This window comes from Podarcis gaigeae, assembly GCF_964106915.1.
Source record: "Podarcis gaigeae genome assembly, chromosome: 1".
Taxonomy (NCBI): Eukaryota; Metazoa; Chordata; class Lepidosauria; order Squamata; family Lacertidae; genus Podarcis; species Podarcis gaigeae.
The window spans coordinates 97,536,463-97,549,198 of record NC_139678.1 but is presented as its reverse complement, the minus strand read 5'-3'; the positions used below and the strand labels follow the sequence as shown (position 1 = coordinate 97,549,198).

At 42.6% G+C, this 12,736-nt stretch overlaps 1 protein-coding gene across 10 annotated transcripts in view; it reads right to left on the bottom strand.

The window, feature by feature from the left end:
- THSD7B (thrombospondin type 1 domain containing 7B) overlaps window positions 1-12,736 on the bottom strand; it is a 603,973-nt gene that overhangs the window by 346,240 nt on the left and 244,997 nt on the right. Inside the window, exon 1 of one of the 10 annotated variants that reach the window (XM_083703775.1) lies at window positions 12,715-12,734. The exons of 8 other annotated variants lie outside the window; for them this stretch is intronic. The gene's annotated coding sequence lies outside the window, so the exon portion shown is untranslated. Of the gene's footprint in view, window positions 1-12,197; window positions 12,420-12,714; window positions 12,735-12,736 lie in introns of those variants that run through there. One more of the 10 variants, XM_083703774.1, reaches the window with a different exon arrangement.

Here is a 12,736-nt window from a genome sequence, read left to right as displayed (position 1 = left end):
AAGCCACTCTGAAATAATCAAACACTTAACATTATTCCTGGGTTCAAAGTGGAGACAATCACCTGTATTTCTGCCCTGGAATAAACCTAAGGCATTATTGGTGATATCATTAGAGCATCAAAATATTTTCTCCTCAATGAAATTACCAAACAAATGAAACAGGACGACTTATGAGATGCCTAACATTGCTGTTATTATACTACTGAAGCTGCAATCCGGTGCATGCTTACCTGGAAGTAAACCTCATTATGCTCAGTGGGGCTTATGGTACTTCTTTTTCTTTTTCCTTTTTTTTAGTGGGGCTTACTTCTGAGTAAATAGACAGGACTCGCTGTAACTTAGGTATTTAATTTTAAGGAAGCATTTGTTATGTTGCAATGAGCCTGCTTTCTTTGTTTTTGTTTTTTTCCCTTTAAAAAATTGATGTTTGGAACTCAGTATTAAACATCGACATGTTAACTACATCTCCAGTGACTGCACTTTAACTACAGGTAATCTGTTAAACAGCACATTCCCAACTGGGGAGTTTAATTAGGGTGCAAACTGCTATACAATCCACTTGCCAGATTGATGAAGGAAACCTCTTGCAAGGTGATCCAGAAGGCAGTGTTGGTGCTATTAATCATGTATCTTTTAGAGGGAATAACCTACTCCACCCCCACAAAAAAACCATTTCATTAAAAGCATTCCTCTATCAAATATTTTTGTGAAAATACTTTTTCTCCATCCTTCCACAACAACAACAACAGATAATTAAAAATCAGAATGAATCTGTGATGTTCTAGTTGAGGAAGAATGACTCCTATGTATAGAGAAAATCCTGTGTAGTACCTTCCACAATGGGTGTCTCATTATAGTTGCCCTAGTCCAGAAAGGCATTTAGCTGAGAAAGAAAGTGCAGCACTCAATTGACTTCAGGGATCAAACAGGTGAACAGCTGCCAGACAGATTCTGTATTGCTTTTTGCCAGGTTGCCACCCTAAAGATCAAATCAACGCATGTCAAAGCTAAACACAGGGGGCTTTATAGTCCAATCTAAAGGTACACACAATCTCGATTATGTCTACAACACTTCCAATACTCTCAGTGTTACTCCATGTAGCATTTCCATGGAGGATAAGAAGTGAGAAACACTAATCATAGAGTCACAGTACCAAGATGCTGAAAACTTGAAGTAGCTTTCAGGAATAGGGATGGGGAACCTATCTGGGATCGGGAACCTGTGACCCTTCAAATCATGAAACCATAGAGTTGGAAAGGGATCCAAGAGTCATCTAGTCCAGCCCCCTGCAATGCAGGAATCTTAGCTAAAGCATCCATGACAGATGGACATCCAACCTCTACTTAAAAATCTCCAAGGATCACCCTGTCGACTCATGTTACACTTGTAGTCCAGAGCTAGATGGACTAGTCCACCAGGTCCGTCCTCCCCCCCCCCCCGCCATCTTTATTTGTGCATCTGCTTCTTCCTGCCTAAGTGCAGATCCTTACTTTTTGTTTCTGGACTACAACTCCCTGCACTCCATCCCTGTCCAGCGGCCATTCTGGCTGAAGCTGATGGGAGTTGGAACCCAGCTACACCTGGAAGGCCACAATCTCAATATCCCTGCCCTAGTGTAGACTGGTATTATGCAGTTTTCTTCTTTTTCGTGAGCAACACTGATCTGGATTCTTGGTAAGCTAATATGCCAGACAAGGCTGTGTTTGAAGATGTTGTGGATTAGTACATAATAAACCCTTCTTGCCTTAGGTCCCAGATTTCAACGCTCTGGTACTTTCCAAAGGGCTTGTTTTAATTCATCCGATAACCCAAGGCCCTTCACTCATGCTCCCTTTCCTAGTATGAAGTGGTTGCAAAGGAAAGACTCTGCTGTAGTCTTGCTGGACTTTCATTCTCTAAATAAGATGTGCATTGTGGGTAGTGAGGATCCCCTCCCCGCCGAGTGTGGCCTTGCACTTTTCACATTCCAACAGGGTCAAGATAACATAAAAGTAATGCGAGCACAACTATAGTTCATATTTAGCTCAGAAGAAAACACCTGAAACATGTGTATGTTAGTACTATAATGCATTCAAATGACAAGACTCTGGAGGAATAAAATTCATACCAGTGCTCAGCAAGCACTTGGTATAATTCACTTGCTACATTTATTAAGTTCGACCTATTGAGAACAGCTCAGTGTCAGAGCAGATGCACAAGTATAGAGATGCACAAGTAGCTAAATCTTTTTTAATGATTAATAAAGGCATCTTGAGCGGAAATGGTGTCCAGTGGAAGAATTACATGTTTGCCTATCAGTGGAAGGCATTTGCAGGAGATAATTAGAAATATTTAATCCAAACATCTCATACATTTAATGTTTGATGTGGGTTTTTAATAATAAATAATAATAATAATGCAAATCTGCATTACATGCAAATCTGTCAAATGGGTTAACAAAGTTCTGCATCCTCCAGGGAGACTCAGTAGGTAGCCTTCATTAGCCACAGATTACAAACTGCCTCAGTCTGTCAGTTCACCTCTGACTGTGAAGAAATAGTCCTGTTATGACTTGTGCCCGTATAGGCAGATATCCTCACATCAGGGATTACTTCTTTATGATTCGCCATCACAACATTAAATCATTTGCTGTTTTAAAATTATTCCCATGAGAGCTGTATTTCTGACTTCAGGAAATTCATCTCAAGAGGGCCACTCTGCTTTTACATTGCAAGTTTAGCAGGAAACAGAAAAAGAACATGCCCTTATTAAAAAAAATAAAATGAAGACCAATCACAATCACACCAATTCTTAGATAAATCTTCTTGGCACAGAAGTGGTTGCTTGCACCCAGAAACAAATATATATTCTGTACCCTACCAGTCCTCCTCTCTTGCGCTGCCACTTGTGTTTCTGAACATGCAGAGTTTTCCCAAAGCAACAAGAAATATTGTGAAGCAACCACTGGAGGATACTTCCAGCCTCTTGAAGGTAGAGCTTTTCTCCGACAGTGCTTTATTTACCCAAGAAATCGTGGCTAGCTTGATTCTGTTATTTTAGTAAAGCAAAGAAGTTGAAGCAAAGTCTGTAACATGATGCAAGCACCAAGTATGTTTGATGAAGCAGCAGGTGCTCCTGGCCACAAGCCAAGAGGGAGTTAGGATGCTTAAAACCACTGAAATCAAAAGCCTTAAAGCACAACTATCTCCATGCTGGACTGGGTCGGAGACTTACTGGTTTCTGCTATCCAGCCTATCCTCACTTCCACCTGCCATAACTACACCAAACCTGCAGTTGTTTGCAGATGTAGGAAATCAGGTTGGCATAAAAGGGGTTCCCACATCCACAAAAGGTCAACCCATTCAGATGAATAGAGGCGGTTCGGCACAAAGTGAATGGGAGTTTTTGCTGGGGCTCCATGTGCTCCTCAGTGCTCTAGAAAAGAGGCAGCACATTTACATGAATGCGTTCATATTCAGAATCTTTCTTTCTGTTCCAAACTGGCAGCTCATGCCATAGTCCTGCTAACGTCGTATCATAATAAATGTTTCTACTACTTTGTAACTTTTCTGCATGTGCTCTCGATTAAGCTGCCTTACTCATGTTAAAGGTTTGAATACAGAAGAATTGGGTGCATCCAGTAACTTTTTCATTTGCCAAAAGTCACTGCCCCCGTTATTTTTCCCTGGGGGCGGGTGGGGAAAGTGCATTCCAAATCACTTCAGGGGTACAACTGCTGTGTAGGAAGGATTCCTACTGTTACTTGCAAGTCACACATTGACAAGCTGTGCTGAGTCTTATGCATGCAGCAAACTAGCTCCTAACGAAATTCTGTAATGAAACAGAGCCCTCAAACTCTTCAGCCTACAGGACCATCTAACCCACAGGTGCTAGGGGTGCAGGGCACCTGGGCACCAGGCTCTCAGGGGCGCCAGGCCGAGAGTCTGGAGCCCAAGAGTTGAGTCCAGAGAAGAGCCTGCCCATTGTTGAAGTGCTCTTCTGCTGCTCTTCGGCAGGCTCTTCTGCTGTGGGTGGCTCTGCGCTGCAAGTTCAGGGGCGACTGAGCCAGTGAGATGCTGAGGTGGCCAGCCGGCTCCGCCCTCCTGCGCACCTGGGACTGGGCAACCTGGGGGAGGGGGCACCGGGCAGATCTTTGTACCCCGGCACCGCATATGCTTAAGACAGCCCTGTTTATAGGAATCCTCCCATCGCAAAAGCCAAACTGTCTGCCATGCCATTTCCTTCTACACCTTCCTTGCAAATTCACGCTCCTTTCCTCTCTCTTTCTCCTTATCTCCTATTCAAGTCATGATCCGATTGGCATACACACTCGTCTCCCCCCCCCCCCCACCGCTCATTCTGCTTCAACATCACTTAATACCATGTCTTTTTCTGTGCCTTTTCTTCCACCCTCCTCGTTCATGCATTCACTGTCCCAATCAGTTTGATATTACCTTGCCTCTTTGTTCCTCCCCACCCCCACTGCCTCTCCTGCCTCCCACAACTTCTATTTTCATTCAGCAGAACTCTTTCTTGTCACATATCATCTCTGTTCAGGGTGGCCAGCACCTTTTCCTTTGTCACTCATGCATCTCAGTCTTTGTTCACATACCATACTTCCAATCATCTTTCCCAAGCCTCCCTTCACACATGTGGTTATTGTTAACTCTCTTAAACGCAGCTCCTTCTTTCTTCTGGACCCATTTCCCTTACAGCTGCTGACCTACAAAAGAGCCTCCCCCCTCTTCTCTACCTGTCTAAGAAGCCTGTTTGGACCCTTTTGCTACAAACCATTCAACAGAAAGGGTTCTGTCAACAGTTTGGCTCGCAAAAACTAAATAGTTTATTAATGTGATCTGATTATCTTTCTCTGCCAGGTTTTTTTTAATTATTTATTATTATTACATATATACTCCCCCCCCCCCCAGGATCTCAAGGTGGAGAACATGGTTCTCCCTGCACTCCCTCTCAATTTCATTTTAACAACAACCCAGTAAGGTAGGTTAGGCAGACAGACTGCAACTGGCATAGTGAGTTTCCATCACATACCAGAAATGTGGGTTGCACAAATATAGTGGATGGGGACGTCTTGCACGACAACCCCACTTCCCTCCAAAATTCAGACCTGATGCTGCCTGAATTAATATTACTCATTAGTGTGTCACCTGCACCAATGCCTCTAGGTAATGCGTAATATATTAAATGGAAAATGCAATTAAAAATCCATAAATACAATTATTTATATTGGGAAATGATGTAACTATCAATAAAGCAATATATAAAAAGCTTCTCCACCCTAAGTACCACCTGGACTCTAATGCAATACAATTTTGGGGTCTTCCTAAAAAAAACAACCTGAATAACTTTCAGGGTTTCCTGTTTTTTACTTTTTGAAATATGGCAACCCTAGACAACAGTAGCAGGGGGTATATGAATACTATAGTATATATTGAAATACACAGCAACATAAGACTGTTTTGATACTACTGAACTAACCCATTTAAATAATTTTTCCTTAGAAAACCAGATGGCAACAATGTTGGAGGCCACTTAGCTGAAAATAATTACCCAGAAGATTTCATGACCTCATTCTTAGAATAATTTCTCAGGTTATCCAACTAATTATGCTACTGGTCTGTTGGATATCAACCGGGAAACTCGTCTCTCACCACTTCTCAGAACATCTGCCAGTTACAAAGCATTTATAAAACTCTTTCCCACACATGCCCTTCCTTTTTCCCAGTTTACCCTTGTTCTGAAAGAGCTACCCAAGTTTTCTCACTATAGTTATTGCAGTTGATTGCCATTCTTGTTTGCATCTTTCAATAGACCTTACTAAGAAGTGTGAAGATGAGAATCCTCAAATGTGGAAATAGAGAAGATATGCAAATATGAATGCCTAAGGAAGTGCTATGTAAACAGTAAATACATGCAGACACTAGGATATGCAGTTGCTCCTGAAGGAGAAGTGTGAGTGCTTGAATATTTGCAATCACATGCAATGGAATACATGCATACTAATTCATATATATATATATATATATATGCTTTCGTAGATTTTCACGGGTACAGGAATGCAGGTTTTGGTGTCCTCGGGTGTCTTCCCGTGTAAAAGTTGGGGTGTCTAGGCGACGTTTCGACGAGGAACACAGAACGCCAACACCAATCAACCACACCAGACCCAAACCCAGACCCTCTCCACAGATGAATTACTGACACCATCCAGTAGCCAATCCATGGTGGCACCTCCGGATGCTGCACCCCCCTGCAATCCCTACACAGATCTGGCTGACACAAGCCACAAAACCACAGCTCGCCCCTATACACGAAGCCAAGCCAAAGCACAACTAAGTGCAATACAGCCATCTTCTCAGGAAAACTCTTCACAAAGTTCAAGAGGTCAAGACACAAAGACTTTAGCAACTAATCCACACCTAATGACCCACCTAAGTGGTACTCAGGATATCACTCAAGAAATCACTCAAGGTATCTCTCAAGTAATTAAGGAACAAAAGAAGAAAAGGCACACTAGCCTGGGAACTTCCTCTCTGCCCAGAACATTGGAGGCTAGACACCACACCCCCTCTACAGTATTTATAGGAACTCAAACATTGAGATCCCGCTCTGTTCCAGTAACAAGAAGCCGAAAGCACCAGCCTGAAGATGACGAGTGAGACCTCGTCGAAACGTCGCCTAGACACCCCAACTTTTACACGGGAAGACACCCGAGGACACCAAAACCTGCATATATATATATATATATATATATATGCTTTCGTAGATTTTCACGGGTACAGGAATGCAGGTTTTGGTGTCCTCGGGTGTCTTCCCGTGTAAAAGTTGGGGTGTCTAGGCGACGTTTCGACGAGGTCTCACTCGTCATCTTCAGGCTGGTGCTTTCGGCTTCTTGTTACTGGAACAGAGCGGGATCTCAATGTTTGAGTTCCTATAAATACTGTAGAGGGGGTGTGGTGTCTAGCCTCCAATGTTCTGGGCAGAGAGGAAGTTCCCAGGCTAGTGTGCCTTTTCTTCTTTTGTTCCTTAATTACTTGAGAGATACCTTGAGTGATTTCTTGAGTGATATCCTGAGTACCACTTAGGTGGGTCATTAGCTGTGGATTAGTTGCTAAAGTCTTTGTGTCTTGACCTCTTGAACTTTGTGAAGAGTTTTCCTGAGAAGATGGCTGTATTGCACTTAGTTGTGCTTTGGCTTGGCTTCGTGTATAGGGGCGAGCTGTGGTTTTGTGGCTTGTGTCAGCCAGATCTGTGTAGGGATTGCAGGGGGGTGCAGCATCCGGAGGTGCCACCATGGATTGGCTACTGGATGGTGTCAGTAATTCATCTGTGGAGAGGGTCTGGGTTTGGGTCTGGTGTGGTTGATTGGTGTTGGCGTTCTGTGTGCCTCTGGATCTGGTGTCAGTTTTTGTGGGGAGGGCTAATTTCCAGATGTCTGGCAAGCGGGATGTGTCGTCACGCTTGTTCATGTTGTGAGGGTGTTTCTCTATCTCGATGGCTTCCATGATTATTCTCTTGTGGTGATGTTCCGTGTTAAAGAGCAATTTGTATCAAGGTATCTCTCAAGTAATTAAGGAACAAAAGAAGAAAAGGCACACTAGCCTGGGAACTTCCTCTCTGCCCAGAACATTGGAGGCTAGACACCACACCCCCTCTACAGTATTTATAGGAACTCAAACATTGAGATCCCGCTCTGTTCCAGTAACAAGAAGCCGAAAGCACCAGCCTGAAGATGACGAGTGAGACCTCGTCGAAACGTCGCCTAGACACCCCAACTTTTACACGGGAAGACACCCGAGGACACCAAAACCTGCATATATATATATATATATATATATTTCTTGCAGAAGATCAGAGGCATATCTGAGTCTCATCATATGGCCTGGGTTGCCTATGCACAAATCTCTGAGGCGTGTGGCATGCCTGGTCCACAACCTTGTCACAGGATGAGAAGGGCTATGGCTGCAATCTGCCATGCAGAGAAGGAAAACAAATCCTGGCTATGTTTAAGTAACATGCAAAGAAGGAAAAGGAAGCTGAAATGACAGTTATTATGTAACACTGGCTGGTTCATGAGGAAGCTATATTCCCTACCCCTACTTTAGTGCAGGGGAGGTGAACCTTTTTCAGACTGAAGGCCACATTCACTCCTGGACATTTCAGTGCTAGGTGGGGCCAGAGTGGGTGCAGCAATGAATGTAAATTTTACCTTTGAACAGGAGGCAGGTTTCTACACACACTCACCCAGCCCTCCCTATCCTCCATCAAGGCAAGGAAGGGGCATCATCAGAGTTCAAGGGCACATTCCAACCAGGCAAACACCCTGTGGTCTGGGGAACAAGAGCGTGGCCAAGAGGAATCTCAAGAGCTTTCCACCTGTGCTCTAAAGGGAGATATCATTATTACAACTGTTGCTGCCGATACCTCCAATACTCACCCACCTTCACATCACAAGCTAAACATTAGTCTAATATTTATTTTACACTTTCTAAGATTCTGTCAGTTTCTAAGAACCCTTAAGGAGCATGGGTTGTTCCGTATCATACAATACTTCGTAAACTACCCTTATCCTTTAGGACAGGGTGGGATAGCCCCAAAGATTAGGCAAAAAGAAGCCCAGACAGTCCTTGAAAAACAACGAAAGTAAAGGACTCCTACATATGCCTCATACAAAGTAGCACGTTGATCAAGAAATCTAGGAAAAAAGTTTCCAGATTTCATATAGCATAACCCAGCACTTCGTATAAGCTGCAGTTGCCAACACAGAAAATATGCTTCACAATGATCTAGGCAGCCTATTGGAAAAAGAAATGCAGCTCAGAAGCCAGAATTAAAAACCAGCCATATAACTTCTTGGAAACAATAGCTACAAGACACAGAGCTGGTTTGAATGTCCTTGCTCAAACAGAAGTAATGAAGTGGGAAGGAACATGACCCTAGGGCACAAGTCAACAGCCTACCATAATGCATACATATGGAGCACAGCAGCTAGCATCTGTCTAGTCCTCTATGTACAGCACAGTGAAAGATGAGCACTAAAATGGTATGCCAAAAATACAAACTGAGGTTGCAATCCTGTGCACAACTAAGCCTCTTAAATCCTAGCAGCCCCAATAGGGATTTTAATCAGCCTACAAGCAACATTGCAGCCTGAGTCTACAATCATATAATTCTTGAATTATCAGCACAGTTCCACTTAGGAAGACCCATTTGTCAAAGTTTGCAGTCATACTGCAATGTTTATACACACTTATGTACTTCTGCAATCCTTTACTTGCTTACCTACTTCTGAGCTGACATGTATATATAGAATGGCATTGTCGGAGTACTTTGTTGCACACTGAGAGTATTACAATGCAAACTCTGAAACAAAATTACATAGATGCTCATATTATAACTTCCTAATGTAGATTTTCTTACGTCTTGCACATCCTTCGGTATCAAGGATAAAAGAGAAACTGCAATCAAGTAGAGCAGAGTGTCAGCTCCAAAGCCTCCCTGTTTCTGATCAATCTATTATACTTTATTGATTGGGAGCTGCTCTGAGAGTTTTTACTCAAGGGCACGGTATAAATTTTCTAAATAAATAAATAAAAATAGCAACCAGGCTTGAAGACATGTAACAACCTGTCCTAAGAACTTGTGTGTTGCAAACCAGTTCTTCAGCTGGTCGATTACCTCTCCCACTATCATTCTGATGTGGACATTACAGTCTCCACACCACCTGACACACTTCTTCTGGGCAAATATATGGCATATTTCCCATAAGGAGAGTTTATTTTTCCCCTCTTTTTAATGGGGACAGGCGAAATTCAAAAACAGCCAGGACAGAAAGTTCAGCATCCTGAATGCTATCTGCATTCCATATAAAGTCTCCTATATGCAAGTCACACACAAAAAATGTCCTGCTGAGTTGTGTACAGACTAATCAATTAAGAAGTGACCACAACACAACTGACTTGCACAAGTGATGCTAACTTGAACAAAGCACCACATATTTTATAAAGTGAGTCCAAACTATTTTTAAAGCAGAAATATTGGCATCCTGTTTAACAGATGACTGGAGGTTTCTGAGATTTAGTAATATTCAGTAGTTTCTCATATAGGTTAAAGTCAGTGTGGCATGACGGCCTTTCTCCCACTTTACCAGCAATTTCTATAAAACATCTCATTTAGCATAATCCTAAACACATTTATATGGAAGCATACCTCAATCACTCCAGTTGAAAGTGTCTTCTAAGTAACTTTGGTTGGGTGTGCAGAATTCACATGTAAAGTGAACTCACTTTCCTGACACCAGCAGAAGCACAGCACAGGCTAACTGCATGCTATACTATTAATTACCATGGTACTTCATGAACACTTTGATATTAAAATCTATTAATATTAGAGGAAGACTCATGTTTGTGCTGGTTTCATCTTTGCAGTGCAATTCTATAGATGTCCACTCAGAAGTAAGCCTCACAGAGTTCAGCTAAGCTTAGTGACTACAAGATGACCGTATTCTTAATTGTGTAAATTGGTTTTATTATTTTTAGGAACATCCAACTTTTTCAAATAACGTCTACACAATAAGAGAATGATCCCACAGCAAGGGCAAGATTACTCCTGGAGTTTTGAAGTATAAAGGGGGGAAGGGAGACTTGGAATCAAAAACCTATTGCTGCCAATTGCTCTTTATCAAAGAACAAATTTCTACATGGCTTGACCTTGGTGCATTTATCAGAACACTGGGGGAAGAAACTGAAATGTGAAGATGACCTGATCGACCCCAAGAGTAATGGCTTTTCAATAGCTGACCCAAACCAAAAGGTTATGCAGGTAAGAAGAACAGTGAAATCCATTGACTCAAAGGGTCAATTTCAGTCTTTCAAAGAAAGCAGAAAAGGCAAATAAAAATGGTTATGATACAGGTTTAATGCGCAGGAAACAACTTCAGGGGTGAGTGTATTTTACTGGGAGAGAGAAGTATAGCATTACACACATAGTATGAAAAATATTTTTTAAAAATGACAGCTCAATAAGAATAAAGTGATAGCTACTTTAAAAAAAAGAGAACCCTTCAATTTATGCAGGGGGTTTTTTTCTTCCCAAGACTGTATTTTTTTTTTGCAACACATGAAAAAATTAATCATATTCACAATGAAGAGCTTGCAGTCTTAATAAAAGGCTTTGCCTTTATTAGAAAGGGGGAAAGTTTCCTACCCCCCTCTTCCATGGAACAACCTTAAAGCAGCTATTAGATTCACGTACCAGAAAGCACAAAAGGGATGTCCCTGAAGATTATCTGCCTTCTAGTTACCCAACAAACCTGTGCTATCCTTGACACTACATCTGAAACATAAATTCATCATCTTGACATTCAGCAACTGCCTGGAAACACACATACACACACCAGGAAACGTTTTACCACACGCCTTGTACCAGGCATGGTTAATAAAACACAGTGAAAATATTGAGGCACACTTAAAGGGAGGAGGGAGGGGGAAACTACTTGGATTCCCCTCCCCGAAAATTTTAATCATACACAGTATCAAAAAATATAGCATGCATTCAGAAATGCCGTGACAGCATCTATCACTTTCCCAATAAAATACATCTCCCCCCCCCCCCATGAAATACAACCAAGACACATACTAAAGAACAAACCTGCAAGGCATTTTAACCACGTTGATAAGAGACTATCTGTTCCAAGGAAATGATAAGCAACTGATCCCATTCTTAAGATCTCTAGAAAAGTGTTACAAGGAAAATGAATGTACTTGAAGCGGTAGGAAGATAGTTGATGGGGTTGTGTGTTTTTTAGGTGAGTGTGTTTATAATTCCCAAGATACTGAAACCCCTTTTATACAGCGACATGCTTGAAATTAAGATAGGGAGACAGAATGACTGAACTAAGCAGTTTCACTTTAAAGGCACATTCACACCCAACCTAATCGCGTTATCCAAGAATAAGCCTCACGGAGTTCAGCGGTGATTTACTGCCTAGCAAGCGTGTTTGGGATCAAAGCCCTTCAAACACCCTGGCCAAAAGGTGCGCAACCAAATCCTGTGTATGTCTGCTAAGAGTTAAATCCCACTGAATTAAAGGAGGGCTTGGTTTCCAATTAATACCTCGGATTGCTCTGTTGCAATCTTGCGCTGGTTTACTGAGCAGTTCCGTGTCATTGGACTCTAGGAACTGCTTCTGGCCAAAACATACCTAAGGACCGCGCTGCCAGTTTCTCCTGATGCTGCAGCGACTCCTTTGCAACTCCCGTTCGCTGTCGTTTTTTCCTCGCCAAAGACTACTGAACAGACTACATGATCTCATGTAGGGATCAGCTGCTATCACGTTCCCTTCCGCAGACGCCCGCAAACTTCTTTCCAGTATTGAGGGCTGCAGATCTAAACAATCGCAATGCAGATTGACGGCCGCCCCCCTCCCCCCCAAAAAGAGTCAGAAAGCGAAAATGAACGGTCCTGGGAGCTGGTTGGATCACTCCCGAGAGCGCAGCCCTTTGGATCAATTGTGCACGGACAGTTCACTACAAAGGCAATACAGATTTTACACCTTCCCTGAATATTCCGAGGACGCGCGCTGAAAACAAAGCAAAAGAAATGAAAGCAATGATATACCACCCACACCCACCCCAAAAAAGTCAGCAGTACGGGGAGCGCAACCCTCTTCGCAGTTATTAGCATGCAGACGAATAGCGCGATCCTATCTGCCTGCCTACTCCGAAGTAAGTCCTGCCGAGT